The following is a 10379-nucleotide window of genomic DNA, read 5'->3' as shown; positions in this document are numbered from 1 at the left end:
AGCTGAAAAAAGTTTCTGAGTAGCCCCTTTTGGAGTCCTCGTCTTTCTTCTGTCTTCTACAGAAATACATCAGGCACTTTATTTCGCTTAGCTTTACCTCCACCCCACTTTTGCTTCCCCTACTGCTTCTCAACCCCTCAATGTTTCTTAATCTCGTTTGAAAAGTGCCTGGATACAGACACTTAAAAAAAAAAAGACTATTTTATAGACCCTGAACAACGTACGAAGCTCCTTGTCAAGAAAGTCGCCCCATAACCCAGTCAGTTGCAGCCTGTGCAGTATGTTATGTTTTACAAATCGAAAGATGGTGGGAATTTATTGACCCTCAACTTGTTGGCTCAAGCCTTGAACTTTACTATGGAGTTAGCGATTTAACATTCTAGAGGTGGAGGGCTCTGCCTACCCTTTTGTGTAAAAACAACAGTTATACTATCCTGGAGAAGTGGTTGAATATTTTTTTACTCACAGAGGTTTTTTTATTTTTCTTGGCATGTGTTTTTTAAGATGTTGGTGTTTCTCAATCTACATGTTCTCCACCTCATTTCCTGAGAAAATGCCAAACAATTAAAAACATAACTTTTTAATGCTTAATGTGCTTTATTAACATTTTTGTCTATGAATATAGCTATTAGCAATAAGTTCGTATTTTCGAATGATGTTTTTATCCACATCAATTTATATACAATTCTTTCGAGTACGTAAAACGTGCCTCACTTTAGTATCCAATGACTGATACAGTAATCAGAATTAGAAAGCCTTACCGTTCGCTTACCCTCATCCTTTAAAACTTTTCCATTTAAGAAAATCGATAAGCAAATCCTTTCTTGTAACTCCTCTCCTGGATTAATTCTATTTTTATTTTTTCTGATCTGGCAAGGATCTGCAGTGTTCCTTCTCCCAAGTCCCTGATCCTTACCCTATCGAACCCACCCCAGCAAAGGCTGCAGTTGGGGTACAGAGGAAATGGAAGGGTTTGGTGATCCCAAGTCCTTTTGGGACCTGTTGTGTGTGAATGGGTGAATGAGGAATCCAATTGGAAGGAACGCCGGCTGCCACGTCCTCTAACCCATCACTACAGCAACCTTCCCCTCCTCTCTACGACCACCAGCTCTCCCTCCCTCCCTCCCTCCTTCTCTCTCTCTCTCTCTCTCTCTCTCTCTCTCTCTCTCTCTCTCTCACACACACACACACACACACACACACACTCACACGCACATACTTTCTCTCTATCTTGCACACACATACACACACACACACACTTACACACCCCTTAGTTTTGGGGTAGGATGAGGAACTAGAGTAAGAGTGACATGAAGGGAGTCCGCTTGCCAGAATCCAGTCCGGGATTTGGCTCCACCTCTGGAGAAAAGCACCCTAGCTACTGACAGAAGAGTTGCGAGCAGTGGAGGGAGAGGCAGCTCTGAACTCAACTCCTAAACACAGTTCAATGACCACTTGCTTTGGGCCAGGAGCAGTTGCGCTTTTCCGCTGTGGCGAACAGAAAGAGGTGCCTGCCTAGGAGTTTCTGGAAGGGACCAGCGTCACCATCTCCAACAGCATACGGCGGCCACCCTACTGGAAGAAAAGAGCGAGTAGAACAAGAACGGTCCCTTCCCCAACCCCCATCCCCTGCCTTGCAATGACTTGTTAATCGGCCGAGATCCGACTGAAGGGGACTTTACTGGAGTGAAATTCCCTGGAATCTAGGAAAAGAGTTACTTGACCACTTTCCCCCTCCCCCTCCCCCTTCCCCGTTTTTCTCCCCTCTCCCCCTTCCCCTTTTCTCCTATCTTTGGAAATGACCAAAGTGAATTTGTATCCCAGAAAGTGGTAACCTCTAATATTGCACCGAAAAAGCGAAGGAAGAACACATGTAGTAATGACAAAGGATTGCGAAGGAGAGAGTGGACCGCGGAGCCCCGAAAGATCCCCTATATAATGGATTACTAAATGGGATACTACATCAGCTAGTTCCGTGCTCCGGCTGCCTATCCATGCACCGAAAAGGTAGAGTAACCCTCCTTTGCATCCCGCTTGTGGGGTGGCTGGGAAAGAAGACAACTGCTATTTTGCTTCGGCAGATCCTGAAGGAATGAGCTTAAGATACCGTGAGGTTGGATCATGCTATCCCCCCCCCCCCGCCCCCCGCCCCGGTTTGGTGATGTTTTTGTTTTGTGTTTTCAATCTTGGAGCGTTTACACTGGCTGGGAGGAGTCGAAGAAGAGAGGACAAGCGCTCCTTCTGCTTGTCCATCTTTGCTGTGAGCCCGGCTCTCTGGACATCGGGCTTTCTGGGTTGGCATAGATACCCGGTTCCCAACCCCAGAAGGCTGAGGACCAGGGAGGGCTTCAGTGTGGAAGGCGGCAAGGCATGGCATGTATCTGCGCGTAGCTGGTAGTCCGCTTGGTTTCTAGTGTGAGTCTGCCCGCCCTAGTACACTCGGACTCTTGAGACAGAGCGCAGAGTGGCTTCGGTGGCTTTGAGGGAGCTATTCGGGTACGGTCTGGAAAGGGAATAGGGAGCGAAGAGGCAAAGGAGACGAGCCTGGCGTTTACCTTTGAACGGAAAAGCTAGGCTGGGAGCCTTCTCATTAGAGGTTGTTAAGAAGGGGGCTTCTGTAGAGGAAGTGCAAAGGCTTTTGTTGTGAGATCAGGTTTTGGGGTGGGTTCCTGTGATGAGCGCGCACGCACACACACACACACACACACACACACACACACAGAGAGAGAGAGAGAGAGAGAGAGAGAGAGAGAGAGAGAGAGAGAGAGAGAGAGAGAGAGAGAGAGAGCCAAAGCAAAGGAAACTTATGATGGTTCCCTTAGTCCTTGTCTCCCTGCGTGCTTCCCTTCTGCAGATGCCGCTTCCCCTGCTCCTGGCTTTGTTTGCTGGAGCGGAGCTGGCCGGCCCGAGCGCTGCTCTCTGAGCAACCCCCTTCTCTGGATCCTGTCAGTCTTTTTTCGCTTCTTACTGGGAGGGGGTGGGGAGGAGAAGGGCTGCGTCTCCCATTAGACTCCTCAGATCCTATTCCTTCCAGCTTCTCCCTAGATGAAAAGTCTGGGGCTGGTAGTCCGTTGACTACCAGCTGTATAAGATTCTCACTGTTGGGGGGGGGGGGGCAACAGAGTCATCTAGCTTCTAGCCGACTCCACCTCCCAGGGCCAGTTTCTCACCCACCCAAGCTCTGTCTCTTAAGAGGTCTGGGTGTCAGACCTCCCACCTCTCTCTGCAGTGTCCTGGGGTGGAGACTAGGAAGACTGACGCGAATGATAGTGGGAGCCCCTTCCCCAACTACCGGGGATGAGGAATTTGCTCTAGGATTTCCTGAGCTTTTCTGATAGTATAAACCACCCCCTCCCCCGCCACTCCACCTCAGTCATCACCCTCCCCGAGGTCTTCAGCTATTAGTCTGTCCGGAGTCCAGCGCCCCACCCCATGATTGTCCTCTTTCCTTGGAGGGGCTGCTGGAGGGAGGGAGATCTGGGATTCGCCACTTCCCACCCTGGCTTTCCGTCCCTCCTGAAGCGAACTTTGGGGTTTTCGAGGCTGGCTTCTTCCAATCTAGTCTGTTTTGGCCCAAGTGTGAATTGGGGAACTAGAGAAGGGGAGAAAGAAGGGAATGATTGGTATTGTTCAAGGAAATGGCCCTCTCCTGCCCTCCGGACCGGCCCTTCCTAGCTCCAGCATCCCTCTCATTTTTTCTTTACCTACCACCCAGTTCCCTGCTCGGCGCCGGGCCCCGGGACGGGAAACCGGCAATGGGGGAAAGTTAGCTTTAAAAGCCAAGGAGAAGGGCTAGGGTTAGGCACAATAGGGTTTTTGTTCGCAGTTCCTTTTAAATGTGCTGCCTGGATGTAAATTGCACATTAAGGAAAGGGAGAGACTGGAGGCAGAGAATGGGGGTGGGGGGTGGGGCGGGAGCGAAGTACCTGCCAAAAGGAGCTAAGAGGAAAAAGCAGCTCCCCACTACCGCACCCTCCTCCCCACCCTGGCTCCGCCAGCTTTCGGTCCTGCTCGAGCTGTGGGTGAAGGAGGACTCTGCAGGTCCCACGGACCTATCGCCTATACGGCCAAAACCCGGGAGAGAAGGGCTGGACTAGAGGCGGGGAAGGGAGGATGAGTTGGCCAGGGATTCGGGATGCTACTCGTGGTGATAATGATGGTAGTGGCGCTGACGACGGTGGCGATAGAAAGCCACAGCTCGTGTGTGCCTGTGTGCAGGAGCTTAAAGCTCTCTTGGTGGAGTTCTCTGCATTAAGCGCTCGGGCTGCAAATTTGTACGAGTGGCCTGCAAAGCCGCTTGGGTGACAACAGCTAGCTCTTGTGTGGAGAGAACAGATTGCCAAAGAGATGGAGCCTAAGGAGAGGAGGCGGAAAGGGAGCCAGTTGATTGAGACCACCGAAATTGTTCCCATTGTCGCGAATGTGAATCATGCTGGACCAAACTCCAGGGTCTCCTCCATATCAGTAGGGTGTTTGGGGAGCCTCCAAAGGACTTCAGGAGGGAAGCAGAAGACTGTTTAGTGACTTTGAAGGGGAGAGAGATTTGGCCTTCAAGGCTCCCCTAAAGTTAAGGAAGAAGAGCCATTGTAAGAGTGTAAATAAAACAACAATAAAGCTTTCTCTGCTTGCCAGGCTTCACTTCGAACAATAGTTTTAGCCAAGTTGAGAACCCTTTTGCAACTGGCAGCAAATCTCCCAACTGTGTGTTTTCTGCCCCCAATACTGGCTGGGGTTTACTTTCTATAAGATGGTTAGTCAATTTGTTCTGCGGGCCCATTTCTACTCCCCACCCCACCGCCAATATCGGGACAAGGCATGCACTTAGTGTGCTCCGAGGCAGTTTCTTCTCTGCATTGAGCTGCATTAGTGACAGAAAGATGTTGCTCAGACTAGTTAAGTGGTTGTAGATGTAGTAATCCTTGGTTTCAGCGTTTGTATGTTTGTTTATTCCCCAAAGTGCAATTAGGCCTGCATAGATGAACAGATTAAACTGGACTCACCTGAGGAGACTTCCAGGACCGACCGACCTGCCTGTCTTTTAGAAGTTAAAGAGCTTTTTGCAGAAACCAAGCCCTACCGAATTCTCTTTGTGCTTAATGGCCCCGCTCCAGTAGGTGAAGTAAAACTTTGGTGATAACTCCTTCTAGAGCCACAGCTAATTATTAACCAGACCTTAACTCGCCTGGCAGAATTGGCTCCACCCTTTCACCTCAACTGTATTTTCAAACATAATTGCACCGTCTACCACAGCTTGACTTATCTGTACTCCATGACTTTGTTCAGGTAACTTAGATTTGGAGCTGGAACCGGTTATTAAGTTAGTTTAAGAGATTTGTAAGGCAGATCATTTTAACAAGCAGGGTCAGAGGACAAAGAAAGAATTTAGATGTTCATAACCTGGCCTCTGCTTAGGAATCTTGATGAGAAAAAATGAATAGGAGAAGTTTCCTCCTTGAGAAGTTTAATGGACAAGCTAGTCTTCTAAAAAGTGCTGCTGTTTTATTGCATCGCTTATTAATAACATGATATCTAATGCGCATTAAACATAAAAGTGAATCATTTAATACTATAGTAATAACAAAAATGTATGTGTTCCAAATAATTTATAGAACTTTTAAAATTATGTTTGTAAAGGTATGAAAGAAACTATAAATAGTTTGAAAATTCATAGGCAAAGTATCAATTGGTCACTTGTGTGCTGTACACTTGCAGCTGGATTAAAGCTGTTTGTGCTATCGATTATACATTTACTCTTGAGTATTAATAATGTAAATCAAATTATAATTTTCACTTGAAAAAGAAAATGAGTGTTTAATGTATCTTTTTAAAAATAAGTAGCATTTGGGATTCAAATAGGGCAGTATTGAATTACAGAAGTAGTGTATGTTGTCCCAAAGATAATAAGAAATATCTCACATTTTTTTAAAATCACCAAAATTAAAAGCTTGAAATAAAATTTCACCTCTATAGATAGGAGCTCCGAGTTCCTAGGCAAGTCTCTTAACCTGTTCATGCCTCTAGGTAGCCCTTTAAGGCTACGAGTTGCAGAAAAGGTGCCAATTCCCATTGCTAGCAGAAGCTTCCTGGAGCTTTCCACAGTACAGAAATAGGAGCACTGATTTTAAAGTGTCTGAAATGTATTACAGGTGCCTGGGTGGGAGTGAACTTCGGATGTGCCTGGTATGAAATAAAGGCAAAGCATTTCTTTTTTGTTGAATAGTGAGTGAGATGAGCCAAATTCTTGACTGCCCATACATAGTGGTCTTGTTCTGTTCAGAGATAGAGAACAGTGGAGTGGTGGCAGCCATTCTAGGAACTCAGTTGAACTGACTATTTAAAAGGAAGGCATCCTAGAATAGGCCAAGCTCATCTCAAATGCTTTAATTAGGCATGGCACCTCTAGCACTATAAAACCTGGGAATTATCCAACCTGTTCTCCCTCTGCCCTTTGCCCATTCCTTAGCATAACTCAGGGAAGGAATACTTAAATAAATTTCCTGGAAATGTTAGTGACCAAGAGAAGATGAAACAGAACTTGATGATATGCTGGTTCTGCATTCGTGTCCCCACAGCTTCCTTCTCATGTCTTTAAGTCAGCTTTTCTATGCTCTGATCTTGACTATGTAGAAAAAAAGTTTTTCTCTGCCATTTAAAAGTCAATTTTCATAAGCAGCTAAGCCATTCTCCATGGATAAAATCTGAAGCTGCCCTGGGGGAATCTGGGTAGGTTTATAGAAATAGACCTTTAATGGAACAAGCCTTTATTAAGCAACTACTGTGTACAGGCACTGTGCTAGGGTCTGGGTGCACATAGGCTAAAAATCAGGAAACAGTCCTCCGGAGTCCAGTAACAGTCAGGTCTAAGGCCCTGATCCTTTTGCCCCATGAGCCTTACTAACTCAATATAAAGTTGCTGTATGGAAGTGAAAGGAAATAATCATTGTTTGTGAAAAATGCTGAAAACTATAAATTGCTTGAGTTCAGTATTCAACTTTAGCATGATATTATCATTGTGTATATCCATGATATTGTTCAATATTATACAAAGGAATACCTTGCTTTAATAGATATTATATTGTTGAAAAACTTACCTAAATCTAATCCTTATTAATGCATTAGAGACGTTTAATAGCTATAAGTAGCTAGGTGGCAGGGTAGATAAAATAATGAATGGATTAGGGCTTAAACCCTACCTAATTTAACCCTGATATATGACCCTGAGCAAGTCCCTCAGCCTCAGTTTCCTATCTTTAAAAAGAAAATAAGAGTAACTCACAGCATTAAATAAAGATAAAATGAGATAACATACAAAGTGCTTTGCAAACCTTGAAGTGCTACATACTTGCTAGCTCTTATTAGTTTAATGAAAGGTGAACTAGTTTAGTAGTTAACCTCCCACTGATTCATTCAGCAGGCTTCTGGGATAAACAGTTGGTTTGGGAGCCAAAAAGACTTGGGTCCCAGTGACATAAGACTGGGCAAATCATTTCATTTCTCTGTGCTCAGACAATTGCAGTGAAGGCTCTGACTTGGATTGGTAGAGGGAGTTTCCTAACCTGGGGGTTCCCCATGCTAATTATAGGTCCATCTCTAGCCCTAATTAATCTCTTAGGAACCTTCCCATTTTCATATATCAAGGTTGTTTGTGTGTTCTTATGTGGACATATGTAAATAACACTTGCAGCCACTAGTGGGCTAGGCATGTTAGCTTGTTTTTGCCAGGCATTGTGACACATTTAAGCTGCTGGATCCAAATCACTCCTCAGAATTTGTGAGTTAAAAGGGACCTTTGAGGCTCTCTGGTCCAGCCCTCTCATTTTGCAGCTGAGGAAAGGGAGGCTTAGATAACTTTAGGGACTCCCCTGATTCCATAGCTAGCCATCAGCAGACTCAAGTCTCCTTTTGTCTGTTTCAGTGGGTTTTTTTTTCCATTTCACTCAATTTTATTGGGCAAATATTCATTAAGTAGTCATTGAGCATCGATTATGTTCAAGGTGCCAAGTGGGACTAGTCATATCAAATGCGGGGCTGCCTTCAAAATGTCTAAATTGAGAAGCAAGGAAAGCATGTCTGCAGGTAAATACAACGTACAGTGGGGTAGAAGGATCTGAGAGGTTGGAAGAGTTATTCAGATTTGAGGACTGGGAGATTACCTCTGCTTGAGGAGGCTGGAGAACATTTTATGGCAAAGAAGCCACATGAGCAGGATCTTGAAGGGCAGATATTAGACCAGCAGGCTGGGGTTTCGGGAAGGCAATGGAGCCATAGTGAATAGTGTGAGTGAAAGCAAGTAAAGATGGGAGAAGTCTAAGTAGGCCTATTTTTCTGGCACACACAAAAAAAACCAGTTTAACATAAAAGCAAGTATTGTATTAGATAAGTTTTAAAAGGAAGGTTAGATCCAGAATTTTGAGAGCTTTGAATGTCAAGTTATAAAGTTGAAATTTTATTCAATAGACAATGAGAGCCATTGAAGTTTTTAAAGGGGGAGTAACGTGAGTCGAATGGGGGTTAGGGAGTTGATTCTGGCAGCTCTGTGGAAAATGGGCAATAAAGTGGAGGTAGAGAGAGACCAGTTAGGATGTAATTGTAGTCATACAGATAAATTAGAATGGAGACCTGAACTGGGGGTGGGGGTGGAAATGGAAAGGCGAAGAGAGATTTGAAAGATACTGTGGCCAGCCAATGAATGTAGTTGGTAATTAATTAGGCTGTACAAGGCAAAAGAGAAAGGCAGAGTCGGGATTAACATGTTGAACGAAGAATCCTGGATTTGGTGACTGAGCAAAGATGGGGAGACTCTAACTGTTTTTAGGGGAGAAAGCAAAAAGCAAGGAGCAATAAACTCTCATTGTCTGCAGAACAGTTATCTGGCAAGGTCATTGCCTTGAGTTATTCTCTCCAGAGGGAAACAAGGACCTACATTTTTTTTATCCTTGAGATGTTACATGTGAAATGTTAATTCAGATTCCTGAGGGTGCAGAGCATTAACTTTGGAGTGTACCAAGATATCAATGGAGAATGGATAGGTAGGCATAAATATATGTGTGCGTATGTTTTAGAGCAAGCAATATTGACTTATTTATAAATCTCTAAGTGAGGACTATTGGGTACAAAATTCCCCCAAAATAAACCATATCCTTATCTACATAACAAAAAGGAGTCACTGAAACGACGAAGATCAGATTTATAATGTAAAGTATTAGAGAAGTCAAAGGATTGTTGGTGCTTTCGTGTGCAATATAAGATGATATTGAGATTTAAGGGAAGGTTGGGGTTTCTTGTTTGTTGTTTGCTTTAGGATTGGAAGGACATAAACATACTGGTAAGCAGAGAGGAAGATTGTCCCAAAGAGGGAAATGCTGAAAATGCAAGAGACAGAGAGTAGATGATTGATGGCACAAATGAAGATTGCTCCCAAGGACTCTGAGATACATGGAAATTGAGGGGAAATTAGTCAGGGCATATGTGTAAAGGAAGAGAGTTGGAGGAATTCACATACAATACCTTTTGTCAATATACTAAAGTGGAAAGCCAAGTCATCTACTCAGAGCCTTTTGGTGACAACCTTGTGAGACACCTACTGGAAATCAGAGCTCATCAGAGCCGTGGCAAAAATGAACAAAGCTACAAAGTAAGTCACCATATCTGGGAATGGAATCTATGATCTTGGTCTCATTAATACTATAGAACCATGACAGCTGGAAGGGACCTTATGTTTAAAGATGAAGAAAATGAAGATTCATAAGATTATGTACATTTTTCAAGGTCTCACAGCAAAATTGTGGTAGACCTAGGATAAGAATTCAGGATTGTTGTTTACAAATTCAAAGATTTTCCTCCCACTATAATGCAACAGAAAATTATGCTCCTTTCCTGCTTGTGCATATTTGTCTTTTGCTATCATCTTAGGAAGAAGTCCCTAGTGCTAACATGTTAATGGACACTGATCAAATGCTGCCATGCCTGATCCCTGTAGGACCTGGGCTCTGGCCTCTTGACCACTGGATACTGAGCTTTTAACCAGCAAATACTCTGATCAGATATACTCCACCTTTCCAAAGGGTTCAAAATGCTTCTATGTCTCCTAATTACTTTCATTTGAGTCTTAATCTTAACTTTCTTTTCTTTTCTTTTCTTTTTCTCTAGGGCTGATTTTGGGAGTGGGAGGTGGGGGAAGGAAGAAAAATCTGGACCTGTATTCTAATTAATGTAGAGAAGTCCTGGTAAAGAAAACCCTTCCACTGATGCAAATCTGCAACTCTGCAATTTATAGTTTTAGAAAATTGCCTGGGACACTGAGATGTTGAATGATTAGCCCAGGGTCACATGCTCACATACTCAGAGGCAGGACAAGCCTTTTGACTGTGAAGCTCTCT

The 10379-nt window shown here is 44.2% G+C and overlaps 1 protein-coding gene across 3 annotated transcripts in view; it reads left to right on the top strand.

Moving 5' to 3' along the window:
• The first annotated feature begins 1182 nt into the window (after window positions 1-1182).
• SEMA6A (semaphorin 6A) overlaps window positions 1183-10379 on the top strand; it is a 176115-nt gene continuing 166918 nt past the window's right edge. For 2 of the 3 annotated variants that reach the window (XM_001363758.4, XM_007497844.3), the window contains exon 1: window positions 1184-2007. The gene's annotated coding sequence lies outside the window, so the exon portion shown is untranslated. Of the gene's footprint in view, window positions 2008-10379 lie in introns of all 3 variants that reach the window. The other variant, XM_007497847.3, reaches the window with a different exon arrangement.

The sequence above is a fragment of the Monodelphis domestica genome, chromosome 7, assembly GCF_027887165.1.
Source record: "Monodelphis domestica isolate mMonDom1 chromosome 7, mMonDom1.pri, whole genome shotgun sequence".
Classification (NCBI taxonomy): Eukaryota; Metazoa; Chordata; class Mammalia; order Didelphimorphia; family Didelphidae; genus Monodelphis; species Monodelphis domestica.
The sequence above is the reverse complement of the archived record's forward strand: the minus strand, read 5'-3'. Positions and strand labels throughout refer to the sequence as shown.